This window comes from Macaca fascicularis, chromosome 3 (genome assembly GCF_037993035.2).
Source record: "Macaca fascicularis isolate 582-1 chromosome 3, T2T-MFA8v1.1".
In the NCBI taxonomy this organism is placed as follows: Eukaryota; Metazoa; Chordata; class Mammalia; order Primates; family Cercopithecidae; genus Macaca; species Macaca fascicularis.
In genome coordinates this window covers 142,670,345-142,691,330 of record NC_088377.1, presented here as the reverse complement: position 1 = coordinate 142,691,330, position 20,986 = coordinate 142,670,345, and the positions used below count along the sequence as shown (strand labels likewise).

At 38.4% G+C, this 20,986-nt stretch overlaps 1 protein-coding gene across 30 annotated transcripts in view; it reads right to left on the bottom strand.

Annotated features, from left to right (window-relative positions):
- Nucleotides 1–20,986, bottom strand: part of MAGI2 (membrane associated guanylate kinase, WW and PDZ domain containing 2) — a 1,469,004-nt gene that overhangs the window by 755,149 nt on the left and 692,869 nt on the right. For 7 of the 30 annotated variants that reach the window (XM_045387579.2, XM_074035650.1, XM_074035655.1 and 4 more), the window contains exon 1: nt 5,739–6,132. The exons of the other annotated variants lie outside the window; for them this stretch is intronic. The gene's annotated coding sequence lies outside the window, so the exon portion shown is untranslated. Of the gene's footprint in view, nt 1–5,738; nt 6,133–20,986 lie in introns of those variants that run through there. 30 annotated transcript variants of the gene reach the window in all.

The window sequence follows — 20,986 nt, the reverse complement described above, 5'->3', positions numbered from 1 at the left end:
TCATAAGAGCAAGCACTCAAGTGTGATTTCTTACATGGAAAATCCTGACAGAAGGGAGATCCTGGGACTGTCCTAGTGTATACACCTATTAGGTTTCCAAACTAGCCAACTCAGTGAAGAGAATTGCTCTTTGTTGAGCTAAAGCTAGTTACACTCTGTTTTTCCACTATATTGGTGCTTTAGTATTCATTTATTCATTCAGTCAGTCATTTAACAAAGGTTTAGTGCACATCTTTTTTGTTTTTGAGACAGTCTTGCTCTCGTCAACAAGGTTGGAGTGCAGTGGCACGAACTTGGCTCACTGCAACCTCTGCTTCCCAGGTTCAAGCGATTATCCTGCCTCAGCCTCCTGAGTAGTTGGAATTACAGGCACCCAACACCATGCACAGCTAATTTTTGTATTTTTAGTGAGACGGGTTTTGCCGTGTTGGTCAGGCTGGTCTCGAACTCCCGACCTCGTGATCTGCTCGCCTCGGCCTCCCAAAGTGCTGGGATTATGGGTGTGAGCCATAATGCCAGCTCTAGTGCACATCTTATATCTTGGTTGACATGATTTGAGGTCCTATAGATAGATACTGTTGTGAGCAAAATGAATTTCGACCCTTACTTTAGAAGGTCCTGCCTCCTGGCAGACAAAGACATTCATCAAGTAATAACACTAACATAAAACTAAATATTGGAAAAACAAAAACAGAAACACCTGATAAGTGTAATGAAGAAAAAGCATGATGAACCTGGAGCAAATATGACAGAGAGAGCCAATTTAATGGCTGAGCAAGCAAAGTGGGTGGAAACGTGTTCTGGCAGAGGCACCAGCATGTGCTAAGGCCTGAGAGGGAAGGATATATGATGCTTTCTAAGATCTAAAAGAAAGGCTCTTCGTAAACAGCTGTACGAATCCAAGATCAAGAATCCTTCCATACTTGGCCAGCAGTTCCTTAGCTTGGCATTTGAGCTTTTGTGGCCCTTTGAATGAAATAACCCAGAGAGTTCAGTTCTCTGCTACAGACCAGAGAAAGCCCTCATCCCTGTGCCTTTCTTATTTGGCTGGGTTTGCGCTTTTGTGGTCAGTGCTTGGCGAGATCAGTCCAAAATTTTAGAATAAATCTTTGAGTGGTTTCCAAAGTCACCTGGGATTTGTTGCTTCGTGGATAAAGTTATAGAAACTTCAGACTGAGATGATTTTAAAGATACCTGAACTGTTTGCAGGACTGGTCTATTAGAGAGATTATCTTATAGCAAAAGTGATCTCTTATTTAATATATTATTTCCTCCCCCAGCCCCAGATGGCAAAAAGGTGAACAAGTTGAGCAACCAGCTCTGGAATTGTAGCTGAGGTCCTATTAACATGGGAACTTCTTGAGCTACAGTGCTTCAGCTGGAGTCATGAGTTAAGCTTGCATCTTCTCCTTCATTGGCTAACTGGCTGGCAATTAGCCTCTTACTTCACAGTACACATATTGTTAGTTTCCTTAAACACTCCGAAGTTTGACGTACTTTACTGCTTTAAAGAGAAAAACAACTATTCTGTGTTCCTCCACATGGTGAATATCACCTAAATTTTCAACCACCAATTAAGGACACTTTTTATGTCATCACACTTACTGAATTTGATGTATTCTTAGTAGGCCTTGGGAGAATGAGTAAAGAATCTGTAGGAGAAAACAGAATAATGCACTGCTTCTGGAAAGCAGGCTTATGTGACAGAAAGCCATCCTTGTGATGAGAACTAGGGAAAAAACTAACCGGCCTACTGTTGACTTTGTATACGTTATAGGTCTTGACATGCTTCAAATGTACAGTATATGTATGCTTTAACCTCTGATATCTGTGAAATGCTTACATTGAGAATTCACATTATAACAAAGCTTTTTTTTTTTTTTTTTGAGACGGAGTCTTGTTCTTATTGCCTAGGCTGGAGTGCAATGGCATGATCTCAGCTCACGGCCACCTCTGCCTCCCAGGTTCAAGCAATTCTCCTGCTTCAGCTTCCCGAGTAGCTGGGATTACAGGTGCCTACCACCACGCCCAGCTAATTGTTTTGTATTTTCAATAGAGATGGGTGTCACCATGTTGGCCAGGCTGGTTTTGAACTCCTGACCTCGTGATCTGCCTGCCTCAGCCTTCCAAAGTGCTGGGATTACAGGCGTAAGCCACCGCACCCGGCCTGTAACAAAGTTCTAACCTTTATTAAGGTACACATAATGCAGTCAAAAGGGCAGCACAGTGGTTTTTTTTTTTTTTTTTTTTTTTTTTACAATTAAAAATCTGTTATCTTCAGAGTAAGCAGCTGACATCTTAGAAAGAGTGCCACGAGCTGTGTGACTAAGAGCAAAAGCTGATGACAAACACAGTAGAAGAAAAATGTTCCTGAAATTGAACATAAAATTAAAGTGTTTTATGCTCAGTCTTTTATCATATCTGCTTATTTAATGTCATGTTGTCACCTCATAACGCTTTTAAAACTTGAAAAGAGAGTTTAAGGTAGTAGAGTTCTAAAGTGATAGAGAAAATGGATGTCAGAAAGCAGGCCATTACTGCTGAAGATATTCTCAGAAAGTTAGTAGCTTTGTGATTAAAAATGTTTCAAAAAGAATTCAGAGTAAAATATGTTTGCCTGAAACTTAATTGTTTTATCAAGTTTTCCTTTCCATGCCACAGGCATCTTACGAATAACTAATTTATCCTTGGGAAATTTTCTGTTTTCCAAACTCAAAGCTATAGGAATATAGAAATACAGACATCTATTTCAAAACGTTAATTTTTCTTTTTCAGCTCTCATTAAGAACTCTTCGGCATCTTGAATGTTGTTCAGGTAGCACATAACTCTCACTGCAAACATTTTGTTCTCTCTGGATGTTCTCATTTCTCCCTTGATGGTTTCTGAACTGTGAACTATTTTCTACATTTTAGTTATTTTGCAACTTTTAAAACAAAATTCCATTGGTGGGAAGTTTCTAAGATTTTGATTCTTTTATATGTACACATTATCTGGTTTAAATATGAGTTCCATCCAGCTTCTCCAACAGCCAGCAAACTCTGCTCTTAGCTTTACAAACATGGTCCTCTAATTCTGTACATCTGAAATTTCTCTGGGTAAAATCACGTCACCTGCAGTCATTAGCAGTATTTAAGAGTGACTTGGTAATCCTCTTAGGAACTTGGAGATCCATGTTTTCATTATATCACCTCACCTATTGTTTTGTTTGCTGTTCTGCTATAATTACATAGATTTCCCCAAAGCACACCATGTACCACAGACAGATTGTCTACATGTATAAAAGCAGCAATCGGATCTACATGCTGTATTAAAGTTCCATTTCCATTGTTCTACTAAAGAGGCGAATCTTATTGCCTCTGTAAGCTCTTAGCTTTATCAAAATTATTCTAAACAGACACCAGAAAATCTGTGCTCTAATTCTCAGCCTATGGGAAGGTGCTCATGATGTAAACCCTTGGAGGGTTACCCTTCAGTGGAGCAAATGTCACACTTAAAACACTTACGAAGCTGTTTCCATGCTGTTAAAAGTATTGTACTCAAGTCTTACTTGTCCTAGTGTGGAGATGACTCCATGTCATTTTGCAGGAAGCGCTGAAGTTTTTCCGAATTTCTATAATTAGGGAACTACCATAAAATCTAAAGAATTATTTTTCTGCACAATGCACATACTATTGCACTATTTTGCATCCTCATGCTCCCCTCTCTAGTGGATAGCGCCTCAACACCGTACCTTCTGCCTAAGATATAAACCTGCTCTGTACTCACACCATCATCCTAAAATGCTATACAATAGAGAACCGATTTCGCACACCCCCAAACAACACATGCTCTTAATCAGTCCCTCAAACACATAGCTCTCTGCTAAAGCGCATCCTGCCTCTGCTGGCTGGAGCTCTCACAAACCAAAGCCTAAATAAAGGAACAGTGTGGCTGCTGTAGCACCTCCACTCCCTGCTCAGCACAGGAATTCTTTAATAAGCACATGTGTAGTACAGGACAGTAGTACATTCCCTCCCTGCATTCTAGCGCGGGGACACATCTTTCTCCTTGCACAATGGATCACAGTTTTAAAAAGGGAAAACATGACAAGATACAAAGACACAGCTTTTTACTTTCAGATTGGATAATACAGGCAAAAATCTTTTTTTTTTTTTTTAAACTGGTCAGCCCTCCCCAAAGTCCAAACGTAAGCTGCCACACATGCACGGGTCTTTTCTTAGAGAAATTGTTTATGAGCCCACTTAACAAAAACAAAGTGCTTTAGATCACGTCCAAAAATATATATAATCCACCCTTTTAAAAATGGAAACCTATGATTGCCATAAAGATATCTTCTGCAAGCTTCGCTCTGGGTAGTTTGTACTGAAGTAAAACCGTCACCACCCACTCCCCATTCAAGCCGAAATTTAAAAAGGCAGGCGAACTGAAAGGAACCACAAGTCAGTCCGTCCCCATCAGAAAACAGAGATCAGAGCAAATCACAATGCCGAGGAAAGGCTCGACTACTCAAAGACCATCTCCTCAGGACGAGACAGAGATATGGAGCCATTTTTCACTAGGTTCACAAGAAAATGTCAGCTCACAGCTGCTAGTGCACTGCCAGAGCGCATCTTAATTTGGTCCAAAGGGACCCAGCCAGTCACCCTCACAGAACATTTTCTTAAAGAGTCCCCATTACAAATGTGATTCCCTCAGCTCCGAGCATCTTCTTGCTATAGTCTGTGGCAACTGCATGGCACCGATCTGCATCCTATTCAGAACTAAATGCTTCCCCCCATTTCCTCTTAACATCATGTGAATTAGACACTTCTGAGTCAAAGGGGGAAAAAAAGAGGAAGAGAAAAAAGCATCTCTTCCCCCTCCCCACCCTTCTCCACGTTCTTGACTAATACCTCTGGGCAGTTTACTTCAGAATAGAGCAGATTCTTGACCAGGGCACAATGGCAAATTGGCATACAAGCCTCTTGCTATCACAGAAAGCACAAGCAATGCTTTCTTTGTAAAAACACAGGAAAATACACATGCAGGAACAAAAGACACTCTATCTGCACAGCAAGAAACAAGAGAAATTATGTGTTTGTTTTACACACATCTGTACCCACTGGTTGTAAAAAAGGCTCTAAACCTATTTTAATGATAACACATTGTATTTTTTTCCCCAAACCAGGTTCCCATAAAATTAATTTTGTAAGCTTCAGCTCCAGTAGGAGGTAGAACACACTCTGCTGGAAGAATACCTGGTGTGTGTCTTTGTTGATGGGGTGCCATTTCAAACTTATTATATTTGAAGTCAATTATGTGGGAAATAAAGATAAGGCAAATGCACTTGGTTCTCTGAATTATTCTGACATTAGAAGAAATGCCAAGTCAGCAGATATTTGCTGTTTATATTTCACAATAACCTCATCATGCATTTGCAGCTTTCTGGAGCAAAACGCTAACTGCTCTCCAAACAGCCACCTGACAATCTAAGGCTGAAACACACATTCTGACTTAGAAGGAGACATCATGATGGCTCTCCACTGACTGTATTAAACAAAAGCTCCGCAAACAAATGAGAGGCATTTGGCAAATGAAGTGAGAGTCAAATCAAGTTTAGGTTCACATCTGGTGGAATATGGCACTGCCTTCCCCAGGGGTTGAGGAGCAGAAGGGTTTGGAGGCTATAAATAGAACACACACACATATACACATATAGATATTTAAGCCAGACCCGGGTCAGTTTCAGCTTACTAACCTAGAGCTCTGTTCAAAGGAAGCAGAGAAGCCGCACGTCCTCTCCCACCTTTCCATGGTCCTCAGTCAGTGTCTTCTCAAACCACCTGTACTGATCCAACCCATTCGCAGATAAAAATAATTTTCTTGATAGAAGTAGTCTCAGCTGAGCTTTGATTTTTCAACATGGATGTCTAGAATTTTCCTCTTTAAGCCAGACACAGCAACACAAAACTGCCGCTGAGCTCTTTTGTTTTCCCTCCTCTCAAAGATGAAGCATGCAGCACTTCTCTCTCTCTCTCTCTCTCTCTCTCTCTGTCTCCCTCTGCCTCTCCCTCTCTCCCTCTCCCTCTCTCTCCTTCTCCCCTCTCTCGCTTATGCTCGCTCCCTCTGTTTCCCTTTCCCCAACCCCCACCAGCAACCTCGCTTGCTTCCCGGTGAGTCAGGGGCATTTACATCTCTCAGCACAAGAACCTGTGTTATCTACGCGCCTGTCTCTCACTTTTGGGTTTCCTCTGGGAAAGGGAGGGGGGCGGCTCTAGGTGAAGTCAGGTGACCCCTCCATTAAATGCCAGTGAGATGGATGGAGTGTGTGAATTTTAATATACACACAGGCACATTTACATTACAAAGCAGCGAGGAAAATCTAGCTCCTAGAGATTAAGCATTTTTGTTTTTGCTTTCATAGTCCCCGTTTTAGCAATTAAGAGAAGCTAGTATAGTATAATGAAATGTAATTAAACTTTTCAGTGTTAATAACAAGGCTGCATCCTTTCAGAATCATCCAACTGAAGAATTCTTTTAAACTTGTAAGCATGACTGTTTCTTTTCCTTTCAAGGGTCAAAGAATCAGTCATTTTACTATTTACACACCTTTTCGAATTAATATTTTCTTTGACATCCATTTAAACTTATCTTGAAGTTAAGGACCATTATAAAAGACAATAAAAATAATAATGTGAAAGGAAAAAGAAAGTGACAAAAACACCAAAGCACACAGTATAGGCAGAAATCAATAGTTTGCTGCTGTGGAACTAGATTCAATAATGAGTAACGTTTTGCTCTGAGACAAATAATTTTTCCCTTCTCCGTTTCAGTGTCTCTGTCTTAAACAGAAAATAAATGTAATAAATGTAGCAAGTATCCTCTTCTTGCAACCCAGTCAAGCAAGCCTAGTAGAGAAAGGTGTCCAGATAGCTAAGACCACACAGCACTCCAGAGACAGAAACAACTGGAAAAACTTGTGCTAACCCAGTATAGTATTGAAGATACATTTATAGTCTATGGACCCAGGCCCTGAAGAGTAAATTTGACACCACCTTCTCCCCCTCTGCAAAGTTGTTAATATCCAGTGGAGACCATCTCTTCTATCTCTACCACTGAATAGAAAAGATATGTAATCTGCTGTTAGGAACACTGTAAAGAAAAATGAGATAATACCCATTTTCTTTCAAGGGTCAAAGAATCTGTCATTTTTTTGAACACTCAGATCAAAAGTACTTTGTAAGGCCAAGTGATAAGTTATTAGAATGAGGACCAACAAGCATCAGAAGAAAACTCTTATTTGGCATTTGGTGTTCTATCCATGGATTCTTAATTCAGGAGCATGATGATACTGGCTCCTCAGCAAAAGAGGAAAATAGGGGGAGAGCTGACATAAAATCACATTATCCTTGCCACAAAAGGTAACATTTCAAACTTTGACACAAACAGCCTCTCCCTTTTCCAGAACGATGTTGGAAGAGTGTTGCATTTGCTGTTGGGACTGAGGACTCCAGCTGAATTACACCCATTCCCCTCCATCAATACCTAAAATGAGTAAGAACTATTCACTGTTCTTGCCGGCTTTGTATTTGCAAAGCTTTACCTTGCATGGAAAAGATCCTATTTAAGCTTTTAAAATAAATTATATGCTAACTGGCTGCAAATTTAGCTTCAGTTTGTGCTACAAAAATTGGCACCAAAACATTGGACAATAAAAAAAAATCTTCCCTCGAAAAGTAAGTCGGCTTAGGCGAATTTAGAAAGACCTAAAATGTTATAGGAAAAAAACATAAAGGATTTCACTTTATAGTTTCTAATAACCAAATTCGCTGCTCTTTCGCCTTTTCTTTTTTTCCCTCTAGCATTGGCTGCTTTCATTTTGCATTTATTCAGAGCTTTGTTTTGTTTTCCCCACTTCATCCCCTGGCTTTTGTTCTTTTGGCCATGGAGTCGCTTTCCTTGAATGTGTAAAATGTTGGCAAGGACAGAGAATGAGAAAGACATGTTACCTTAGATCAGATAATTTGTGAGCTTTAACCCTAACACTAGTGTATGGCAACTTTCAGGCTCCAAGCTATTCTAACAAAGAGACTTGATGAACATGGAAAATGAACTGCATATATTTTCTATTAAAAATAGATGATGATTTAAAGAGGCCTATTAAAACTTACCAATGACAGGCCAGTGCAAAAAAAAAAAAAAAAAAAAAAAAAGATTGAAATAAATTAGCAAAAATGGTATAGCAACTAACGCTAGCCAACTTTTCAAAATGCCTTCCATTGCTCAAGGAACAAACTGAAGCGCTGACATAAGGTAGAATAAATCTTTACTAATGCACTCATTTATTCAACTAATGTTCATTGAGCGCTTCTTTTGTGCTAGGCACCATACTAAGCACTGATGGGTACATGAAAACAAAACCCAAGAGTGTTTTTCAGAAACTCAAAACATGTACCCATTAACATATAATAGATGTTGGTCCAAAGTGCTATGGAAAGTCAGAAAAAGAAGAAAAATTCTCCTTAAGGTGAGGCAGGACAGTCACATAGAACAGGTAACCCTTGAACTGAGCCTTTAAGTATGTGTCAGTTTTCTAGGTAAGAAAGCAAAGGCAGGGGGATTTCAGACAGAGACACAAAGAACATGAACAAACCTAAAGGGCAGCGAGTGCTCTTAAATGTTCTGCCCAGGAATTTGTGCTTCATCTCAGATGCAATGGCAAGTTATTTAAAGTTCTTTGGCTAGACAATTATATGTTTTACAAAGATTATTTTAGCAGCAAGGTGAAGGGCAGATGACAGCAGTATTTTCCAAACTTTCCTAATTATAAGAATTACCTGCAAGTTATAGTAAATATATATATCACTGGGTTCCACCCCAAAACTAGAGAAGTCCAACAATATCTATTTTTAAGCAGTATCCCAGGCAGTTATTATTATCAGAAAATTTCTGGAAACGCTGGTTTTGTAGTGTTTGCTGAGTGCCAGAATCACCTGTAGAGATTTTAACCAATCAAATGCAGGCCACCTCTAAATTACTTGAATCAGAACATCTGGGGATAGAACCCAGAAACATTGTTGATTTTAATCTTCTAAGATGATTCTGATGCAGCCGAGGTTGGTAATCATTGGTTTGGAAAGAGGTAAAACAGAAAAAAGGCTATTTAGAAGCTGTTGTAGAGGATATTTGGGTGAAACAACAGAATTCAGCTAGCTCAAGTAAAGGAGTACTCATGCTACAAAAGGCAATATCATAAGCATAGGAAGCACAGTAACACTATATGAAGCCTCACAGGAACTGGGGCTAAGCAGCCACTAAAAACCAAGAATCCTCTTCTCTCTGCCTCTCAGTCACTGTATAATTTCCTTCTTTGATTCTTCCTGTCTCTTATCCTGAACCAGCTTCCTTCTTTTGCATCCTGTCATCTCCAAGGCCATGTTGCCTCTTCAGTTCTCATGTTAGTGGGCAAAGACTGGATTGGTTGGGCTGATTTCCTTAGTTTGCCACTGATCTCATCAGTCATAGCCAGAGTGTCTCACATTCACTTTGCAGAAGCTCTGGGCAAAGATTTTCTGAGAAGACCACAGGCAGGACAGACACACCTCAGCATATGCAATACAGACACAACAGTTGAAGCAAAAAATGCTTAAGAAAGCTTGAGTAGGCTAGTGGTAGAAGAGACTACAGGTTCCAGATGCTTTACAGAGGTGGAACTCACAGAACCTGGCGACTAATTGAAAATGAGGGTATGGAAGAGAAAAAGTCACCGCAGAAGAATAAATATATCTTCATTTACTGTAGATGCTACATTGTAATACAGACACCACTAAGGGACAATCCATTTTACTAGTCAGTAGAAGATATATATTTGGTTTTGAACTCCAAACATACATCTGTAGAAGCCTAAAGGTCAGGGCAGGGTGCGGTGGCTCACATCTGTAATCCCAGCACTTTGGGAGGCCGAGGCAGGCAGATCACGAGGTCAGGAGATCGAGACCATCCTGACTAACACAATGAAACCCATCTCTACTACAAATACAAAAAATTAGCCAGGCATGGTGGTGGGTGCCTGTAATCACAGCTACTCGGGAGGCTGAGGCAGGAGAATGGCCTGAACCCGGGAGGCAGAGCTTGCAGTGAGCCGAGATTGCACCACTGCACTCCAGCCTGGGCGACAGAGCAAGACTCTGTTTTCTCAAAAAAGAAAAGAAAAGAAAAGAAGCCTAAAGGTCAAAGGAAGGCCAAAACTTAATTGGGAAATTTAGACAAATGTGGATAGTTACATAGAGAGTTCTATACATACCCAAGATGGTTAGGAAACCAACTGAGAGACCTATGATCTCTTGCTGACATCAGGGACTTTTTCACATCCGTGCCTTTGATTCCCCTTCCTGAAATGACCTCTCCCTGCCTTTCTCCATCTAGACTTGATCTATTTTGTCTGTAACTGATAACACTGTGCACAAGAATCTACCCCATCTCTAGTACAGTTTAGATCTAAGGTATACAGCTATGACAACAGCTGCAGCAGAAATAAAGACACTAATAGAAGCTTCTTATATTAGTGTTAAAGGATTTAGCTTTTTTATTCTCACAATAACTTGGAAAGTGAAGTCTGGAAAACCTAAAGAATTCACTAAAGGTCAGAAAACTAATAAGTGCAATTTCTGGATGAAGACCCAACGCAACTGGTGCTACACAATTAACACTGTATTGTATCTTATTCTCTCATCACCTGGAAACCAAAATTTAGTTGTTGATTGTATTAGTAGAGAGCATTGTTACTGTTTTGCTTTCTACTCTCTTGTGAACCTGCAAAAGGCTCAATTTTAGGAACTGGACTCTGTCTCTGGGTTTAATGCCTTTCTCTGTCATTTGTGGGCTGCGTGACCAAAGGCAAGTCATCCAAATTCTCTGTACCTCAGTTTCCAGACCTATCTTGTAGATTCACCATGAGGATCAAATGAAATTTTATGTTTAGCATTTAGTACAATGCCTAGAACTATTATGTCCTCATTAAGTGTTATTATTTTTATTACCATTATTGTTGTTATTAACAAGTAAGAAGCAAAATTTCTGTGTATCCCTCAGTGAGACTTTCCTTATCCAGATAAAGGAGAGTTTACATAGCTTTCAGGTAGTTTATGTAGCTTTCATTCATTCTGGTTTTACAGAGCTCCTGTTGATTTGATCAAATCAGGAAGCTACACTTACTACTCTTTAATAATAAACTACATATATTTCTTTATAATTGATCCACAGTAGATGGTCTCTTGAGACATTTCTGATCTCTTCTTGGCAGGCAGAAAGTAGAAATTGCATAATTTCTAAAAATTCTGCACTTGCATTTTAGCAATAAGCTAATTATTCATTTTTCTTAAAAAGCAATTACATCTGCTTTACCTATAAACAAGTCTTTTTTCTAATTAATTATTTTCAATATTTCCACAGAACATTTCTGTATATTCTGAGATAAGTTTACTGGCAAACAAAAGTTCTTTTAAGCATGCATCACACTTGTCAGTTAAGTGCGTGTTTAGCGTAGATATGGTATTGTGCTCATGTAAAATCAAAACCAAATAAATACTACATCTTATCTGACAGTGGGAAAAATTCTGCATAGGAATTATGATGGTCACATTTTTACAAACTACAGGCAAGCATAACCTCAAGAAAATTATCTTCTTTTTTCAATGAAATAAAGTGTTGATCCTAACAGGTAAAGATTCTACTCTGGATGGTTTTGTGAGGGTAAACTAAATGATTGATATATGACTGAACATTGAGTGTGTGTATAGATTACTTTTGGGCTGGCAGCAATGGTGTTTGCAGAGCCTGGATCTATGGGAACTTTCTCACCCTGTCTCATGGGCTACTCACCTCTTTTTGACTGTTCAGGTCAAATTAATACATTTTCAGTCACTGTCAAAAGTGTGCTGTTCTACTTGAAGATAGTTATATGTGGGTGCATGTATAAATATGATAGGAAATAGTTAAAGTTTGGTTACCCTATGCTAAGAGAAGAAAAGCAAAAAGGAGAAAAATCATGCTTTGGGTTTTTCTTTAGTCTTAACTAACCAGCTAAAGCATATGTTTTAAGAAAAGCTTTTAAATATAGCACAGTGTCAAAGAGGCAGAGCTTCAGCAGCCTTGACTTCACTATTTCCTAGCTGTGTGGTGCCACATAAATTACTCATTTGTAAAACAGTGCTCGTATCAGTTGTATAGAGTTATCAGGCATTAAATGGCATAACGCGTGTAAGGAGCTTAGCACAGTGCCTAGTACACCATCACCATTATCACCACTACCACCACCATTATCACCATCACCATCAACATCATCATCACCACCATCATCATCAAAACTACTACCATCACCACCACTATCATTATCTTCACCACTGCTATCACTATCACCATCATCATCTTTCTCCTACTCATAATCATAGCCAAAGCTTGTCATGTGCCAGACACTGTTCTAAATAAGTACAAAGTAAGTGCTAGCTTCCACCATTATTATTACAATATTTTCTTTTACTGGCTTCAAGTTATGAAATTGCATATTTTGAGCCAATTACTTTGATATAAAACACACTATCATAGTATAATGGGCCCTAGTCAAAGTAAAGGCATCCACTTAAATACCTTCCAGTACATAAAGTAAAATGGAACATAAAATGCTTTCTCCCTTATTACCCTTATTAGTCTTTCTTCACCATAAACAAGTCTCAGGATCAGTTGTTGCACATGGAAGGACCTCTCTAGATGATTCTAAGTCCTCTGAAGGTAATTCATCATATATTAACAATCCACATGACAATATGCTTCATATGACTGAAAGGACCAAAGCAAAAGTAGAAGGGCTGTCTGTACCCAGTGATCATGAATAAATTCCTTTCTTGAGCTGCTCTTTATGGATTTGCATTTCTGATCTCATAATGAATCAACCCAGTTTTGATTTCTGCAAACCAGGCTGAATTGTGACCTTCTGTTTTCACCAGTGGATCATGCTTTTCCATAATCCTTCATCTACATTCCCTTGCGAACCCAATCACATGGGCATAGTGGGGCAAATACAGAGTCTCCTGCTTAATGAGACAATGTTTGCCAGAGCTGAGCCTGGACAAAATTTTGAAGTGAATGTAGTTTATTGTCCATACCTTCCACTTTCTTTTCTCCGCACTTTAATCCACTCAGTGTCACTTTCCCCATTCCCTTAGAGTCCTTCCTGCTTTTGATTCTCACCTCATAACACAATCAAAATTCAGTAGAATAAACTGTGCAAATTAGTATGTGTTATCTAAAGTAGGACTACTTTTTGTCTTGGTGACTGGATGGTTTGTATAATCTTAAAAGATAAAAACATTCCTTAGAAGTAGAAACTAAAAATAATTTCTAGAACATCTAAACTATGGCCTAAAATGTCTATTTAAAGAGACTGAATTAACTGAGCATATTTCTCAAAAAGTCCAATTTCAAATTAAAATAAAGGAAAATGAAAAGCATGGAAGCTATATACTCTGACCTGAGTAACATAGCATTGGAAAAAGATACATTGGACAGATGCCTTAGTTTTGAATCAAATTCTATCACAAACTGTGTGACTTTGGGCAAGATAACTTAATGGCCTTAAATCTTAATTTCCTCACCTGTAAAACAGAGAATACGATATCTAATCTCTCAGGTATATTGTGAAAAAACAAATATAATTACAAAATTACTAGCACAGAATCTAGCATATAATAGTTTCTCAGGAAACAGGGATTTCTTTTACAGCCTTTTTTCTTTCTTTCTTTCTTTCTTTTTTTTTTTGAGATGGAGTCTTGCTCTGTTGCCCATGTTGGAGTACAGTGGTGCGATCTCAGCTCACTGCAAGCTATGCCTCCCAGGTTCAAGAAATTCTCCTTCCTCAGTCTCCCAAGTAGTGGGGACTACAGGCACGTGTGCCACCATGCTGGGCTAATGTTTTGCATTTTCAGTAGAGACGGAGTTTCAATATTGGCCAGGCTGGTCTCAAACTCCTGACCTTGTGGTCTGCCTGCTTCAGCCTCCCAAAGTGCTGGGATTACAGGCGTGAGTCACCATGCCCAGCCTTCAGCCTTTCAAAGTAGTCATGCACCCACCAAACAGCTACCTTTTTTTTCCCCAGGCTTGATCATTGTCCACGTGTCACCTGATCTGCCCACATCTCCTCAGTTCACCTGACATTTGCATGAATGTCTTTCATTATTTATGTAAGATGTGCTCTTGAAGAAGATCTAAATTTTAGTCAAGTGATCTACTTTCCTGAAGGCACCTGAGCAACTTAATAGAACCAAAATCAAATTTAATTGGATTAAGAAGAAGGGAAGGATAAAGGAAGAAGAAGGGAAGGATAAAGGAAGAAGAAGAGAGGATAGAAAAGAAGGAAGAGAGAGAAAAAATAGTTACCTGCTCTACCTAGAGACCAGAAGATGGTACCACAGAATAGTTGAGAAAGTTTTGACTGAATCACTCTGTCAGGATAAAGGAAACTTACCCTGGATAACTCATTTAATGTCAATGACCTTCTCTTTGAAACACAGATATTGAACTTTTTCAAGAACTCATCAGATTCATACAGTTTGGTTGTAGGAGATTAAGAAGTTAAACATTTCTTGAGGTGCTTTCAACATCAAACCCTATTAGTCCATGATACTGGGAGGTGAGCTCCCATTGCCTCAGTCTGACTCTATGCCAATCTCTGCTATGTGCGACATCCCATTCAATCCCCATGGTGATAGTGCTACACTCATTTTAGAGAGGAAGAATTTTTGGCTCAGAAAGCTTAGGTGACTTTCCCAAGGTCCAAGAACCAAAGGGACAGAACATGGATTAACACCTTTCAATACAATGCCCCCAGGTACTTTTTATTGCACTATGCTGCCACCCTCTGGGACAGAAATTTGGAATAAAGATATTAAGAAATCAAACCTTAATTAAATGACTCTGCAAAACCATTGCAGATAAATGTGAACAGTCCTGCGAACAGTCATGGAAACTTGAGAAAAGAATGCCTGTTATGACAATGTGTACTGCTTCTGCTTAATGTTTAAAAACTGGCTCTATTAAAAACAAGCAAACACACTGATTTGTATCACTTGCTCATTTTTGTAGAGTAAATATGCCCATTATGGCAAATTTCAAGCTGTCAAGTTAAAGCCACTGAACTGGATTTGGGAAAAGATATGCACAAATGTCTCTTTCAAGATTTGGGAAAAGATATGCACAAGTGTCTCTTTCAAGACAGCGCTAGCCACCTCCAGCACCCCACTCTATGTGTGTAGATTTGTGTGTGTTCATGTGTGTTCATACCTGAATTTATAATGCCACTTTCTGTAAACATATTACAAAGCAAAATATCAGTTCAAACATTTTTCTCAAGTTAGTAACAGTAACTATAAGTATCATGAGTTTCAATTATGCCTTAATCAGTACTCCCACTTTTTTTTTCAAATTTTGCAGATTACTAGTATTTCTCTTTCAGTTTCATAATATAACTCTCAATAATCCCAGCAAATAAAAGAAAACAAAACCCCAAGCTCCCGATCTTCACCTCATTTTCTACCACATACTGGATGGCTCTTATATAACTTTTGAATGAATACTTCTCAAGATTTCATATGAGATGTGTGAGGCTTTCAAAGAACCCAAGGTGGGGCTCCTCCAGTAAACCCAGCAGATGTTAATTGTAGTATTTGTCAGTTCTGTTTCAGTACAGGGTCATTAGGGAAACCTGAACAGAAAGGGAAAGTAAACTGTTCTATGGCCCTGCATTTCTTATTCCTCACCTTCTTAAAGTGCCATAACTGCTTGAATTCCTCTAGAATAAAAGTAAGATGACTGACAAGCTGTAGGAAAATTGCATGCATAATTTACATTACTTGCACCTTGAGCAAGCAATGGAGTTGTCATTTGTGTAGATGGCCTCACAAATGATATTCGGATAGATTGGGGAACGACTTCTGATTACTGTAACAATTTACTTCATCTTATTCATTTCTTCTGATTGTGAGATACTGAGGTAAGAATATAGCAGAGGGATGGCCGGGCACGGTGGCACACGCCTATAATCCCAGCACTCTGGGAGGCAGAGGTGGGCGGATCATGAGGTCAGGAGATCGAGACCATACTGGCTAACATGGTGAAACCCCGTCTCTTCTAAAAAATATAAAAAAATTAGCCGGGTTTGGTGGCAGGTGCCTGTAGTCCCAGCTACTCAGGAGGATGAAACAGGAGAATGGCGTGAACCCGGGATGCGGAGATTGCAGTGAGCTGAGATTGCACCACTGCACTCCAGCCTGGGTGACAGAGTGAGACTCTGTCTCGAAAAAGAATAATAATAATAATTAGCAGAGAGTTAAATGTGAAGAGCCTACTATGTAAAAAAAAATTTGCACAAAGGTTTGAATTATTGTTCACATACATGTGCAGAAATTTCTCCCCATCTACTAAATAAACAAAACAAAGAAAAGATGCTTAAAGTATCTATGCTATTTAGGGAGAAAATGGGAACTAAATTGAAGAACAACTTCCCTCTTCAAGATTTATGATATAGGGGAGAAAAAGAAATACCCTACATATTCAGTTGTCACCTATAGGACAATATATTTCTATGGGAAAGGAATAGCTTACATAGTAAAAAATTATATTAGAAATTTTAAAGGAGGAATAATGCTTTTTAATAGAAGAAATAATGCTTTAGGACAAAATTCAGGTAAAGAATGTTAACATCAGAAAAAACATCCTAACTATTAGCGAGGTAGAACATTTTCAATGAGGAATAATGCTTTTATAATAGAAGAAATAATGCTTTAGGACAAAATTAAAGAATGTTAACATCAGAAAAAACATCCTAACTATTAGCGAGGTAGGCAGCGGAACAGGTCACTGAAAGAAACTGTATATTAAAGACACTGATGAATTTTTACTTTGAAATCTTTAAGAACAAAATGTAAATATCTTCCTTCAATTGTTATATTTCTTACTAATAAAGAGCTAAGTTAGAATAACTCTTTGGAAGTTCCTACATAATTCTTAGAAATTCTACACGTTTTAGGCAACTTCATAAATGATGAAACAGTGAAAGTAAAATTAAAATCAAGGTGTGATTCCGATTTTTCAAAATTCAAAACAATTTCTAAATATTAGAGAGTTACCTTAAGAAAAAAGCTTCATTTCTAATGAGGCGGAAAAGTAGCACAAGATGGAGTTAGAGATGAGCTTCCTCCAACTCAGGAGAATGTCAGCAATTAAGCGATAACTGGAAACAGGACGGCTGGAGTTGGAGGAGTGAAGAGGAAAGATTCACCATAAATCCCTTGGGTAGAACAAACAGGTCTTAGTAAACAAGTGGATGCAAAGTCATGGACAAGGGCGATTTGAGGGGGACTGGCTTCTAGCTTGGGTCTTTCCATTCGTCCCTGTTCCAGCTTCATTTTGCCTACCCATAGTAGGCCGAGAGTCAGTGCGGGGCAGGTGAGTCCTTTGATAAAGAAGTAGGGAAGAAATGAGTTTGAGGTTAAAAATTTTGAGTGTGGAATCCTTGACAGAAACTGAGTTGGAGAGGTTCAGAGTTGGGAATGAAGATTTAGGGATCCCCTAGGGCATAACTGAGCCCTCCAGCTGAAGTGAGTTTAATGGGTGATATCAGCCAGGAAGGGCCTAGGTGCAAAGAAAGAAGAGAGGGAACATCAATATTTGAGGGGTAAGAAATGATTTGAAATCATTAAATGACACTGAGAAAGGCTGTCAGAAATAAAGAAAAATAGAGGATGGTGACTGTGTCACATACAGACTGCCTGTGGGCCAAGCAGATATGGCCTGAGCAAAGCTGACTAAAGTGGTGCCTAACAGCTTTTTTGTAAACGTTGAGAGGACTAAACAGATCACTCTGATGAGAGACTGTAAGGGGAGAAAGCAAAAACACATATACTTCATTGCTTCTAAACCTGTTTATCTCTCAGACTTCTTTTGGGAGCTTTAAGAATACATATTCTTAGACTCCATCTCTGGAGATTTTGATTTGGCAAATGAGATTCCTTATCTCATGTCATTTCTTCAATTTTGACAATACTTGAAAACGATTCTTACTTTTTTTTTTTTTAACATTTTGTATTATCTTCCAACTAGTCTGCAAACATCCAGCATGTATCTGAGTGCCCAAGAAAAATATTAGGTTCTCAATAATATTCACTAATATGTGAGAGTTAACTGATCATGCTATGGCTCTTCAAGATAAAATCCTCAAGGTGATCAATAAAAATTTTGAAAATAGAGATTTAGACACGTACTTGAATAAAGATTTCAGTATGTTTTACTAACAAAACAACAACTTCTGATGCTAAAATAAAATCTGAAATGACCAGTCGGAGAAAAAGGACTGTTGTCCTGACATAAAGCCATGTCAGCTTTATTTTTGGAGGATGTTGATTTGACTGGGAGATGGTTAAATGTGTCAGTCTGAAGGTGTATGTGTGTTCACATGATGAGAAAAAAGAAACATAATTACAGACGTCTCTTGATAGCCTATTCATTTACTGTGCTATTTTGGAAACAGTATGTTTTTAAATTGGTTTCTAGTGTTTTTGGATGGGAGTTCCGCTGTACAGGAACCTGGAGCTTTGCCCCCTATAGATTTTCTCCATTGGAAATCAATAAAGTGTAATTGAATTACAATGGGTGAATCCACAAGGTGTCCATTTCTGGCTCTCAGGCTGAGGAACTCTCCTTCCTCAAGCAACCACACCCACCAGTGCTGAGTTCCTGGCCCCAGTTTGTAGACGGCAGTGCTGTACTGATGAACACCTGTGTACATTGTTAAATAGCAAAATAACTACTGTAGTGAAATCACATTTAATTTTAGGAATTGAAGAAAAACTCACCATATTTCTATTTTAGCACACAGGATGTGGCCTACTTCTTTCAAATGTCAAGCTTAGAGACACACATATTTTATTTAAAGAATACGGAAATACCCATTTTTTTCTTTGACTGAGTCTGGGATATAGCCCTTGTTTAATCAGGGAAAAAAGAAGTTGACATGTTTTTGGAATGGTCATACTATTTGCACTGACACAGTGTATCAGGGAGCTTTCAAAGATATTATCTCATCTGATCATTATAACCATCCAATTAGGCAGGTCAAGCAAGTCTGATCATTCCAGTATTTCAGATAAAACTGAAGCTCAGAAAAGTTCAGATCAAGTGTAAACCATGTCAAATGTTTTAGGATTTTCTTTTTTTTCTTACTAATGTTGGGGCTCAGGAAACAATATCCCAAAGTATTGCACGTTGGCATGCTGAGTACTTTGGAATAAAGGATATTGGAAGACCTCAGTAGCAGCCTCAGAACCAGGGCCTCTCTGACCTTCTCTTCTCCTCCTGTCTCTTGCTCCTCATTCTCTCCAGAAGTAAGTCATAGACATCAGAATTTCTCTTCCTCCAAGCAGGTCATAGAACCCAGAACCCCTATTAGCCAAAGCTAGTCATAAAAACTAGTTATCACTCTAACTTTCCCCTCCTTTCTGTCTAGGGGTTGGCCATAAGGACATTTCTCTGACTTAACCTTGTCCGATAGTAGGTCATAAGACCCTCATTCCAGAAGGGTGCTGCCGTCTACCCAGGAGAAAGAAATGCTATAACAGGAAAAAAAAAAAAAAATCTGGACAGTATGATCTATTAGCATTAGATCATACTCTTTTTGTCCAATCGTATTTCTACATGGATGTCTATTCTTCATGAAGACTAAGCATAAAAATGGAGAGTTTTTTTGTATATTTGGGTCTTTCTGATGGCTGCTGTATGAAGTAAAACTTTGATTAAATAAATCTGTTATGCTTTTCTCTTGTTAACCTGTCTTTTGTTATAGGAGTGTTGGCTGTGACCCTTAAGAAGGTTGAGAAAAGGTATAATCTTTCCATCTCTACACCGTTAAATAAAGCAATAGCTTAGAACTATTTTTTTGCATCATTCTAAAGGTTCTTGTTAGGCATGCATGGTGCCTGGCTAAGATTAATGGGCCTTTCTTCATGCATACATGTAAAGTTATTGGGGGATAAATGTTTATATTACTCTGTACTTATAACTATATGTTCACTAAACAAAATGAACAAGATTCAAACTAAGTAATAAAGTGATCACCCTAGAGCTTTTTTATAACATAATTTGAAGCTATCATTTAACTTCAGAAAACCCAAACAAAATGAAACTAATTAAATATTTTTAAATGGGAGAAAAATCTACATCCAAGGAATGTTTTTAATTTTGTTCTGCTTCAAGTTAGTTTGTTTAAAACTCAATTAGGTTTATGCAAGCCTGAATTTGCAAACAAAATGGAGATTGGATCATTTTATTTTAGAAACCATTTTCATTGGTTTTTACAGCCCAATAGTACAAAATTGTGTAAGTGTTCTATTTTAATTTTTACAAATTTGGAAAAGTATTGAAATGAAAAGCTGTTAAAGCTTTGTAAAATGAATTTTGCCATCATGTCAGAAGTACTGCCTTTGATGCCACTCACTTTTCTGCTCTAGGGATAGATGTAACATTTTTTTTTTATTTTGGCGCTCTGTTATTTGTTTCCTTTTCTGGGATTTAAAACTATGTCATTCACTCACATAATTGCTTCTCTCATGGTTATATCTTTACTCCTTGCTTTTGAGAAAGCGATACTATTTATTTCTCCTCTCTCCTGTCTTCTAGGTGCATCATCTAGCTTATTTGAGCTAAGTGTCCCCATCTATAAAGTGAAAAGTTGGACAAGATATTCTTTATGATCTCTTTCAATTTTGAAATGTTACGCAATTTTAGAGAAAAGCTGAAGGGTCACCCAATATGGTGTGACACCAAAAGACAAATATGAGGAGAGTTACTTTTTCACTCTCTGCAGACTCTGCCTGGACACTTCCCTGGTGAGATTTCATACGCTAGACAAGAACACACTATGAATATGAGACAGAGGAAGACAGGAATGAAGGAGAGAAATAG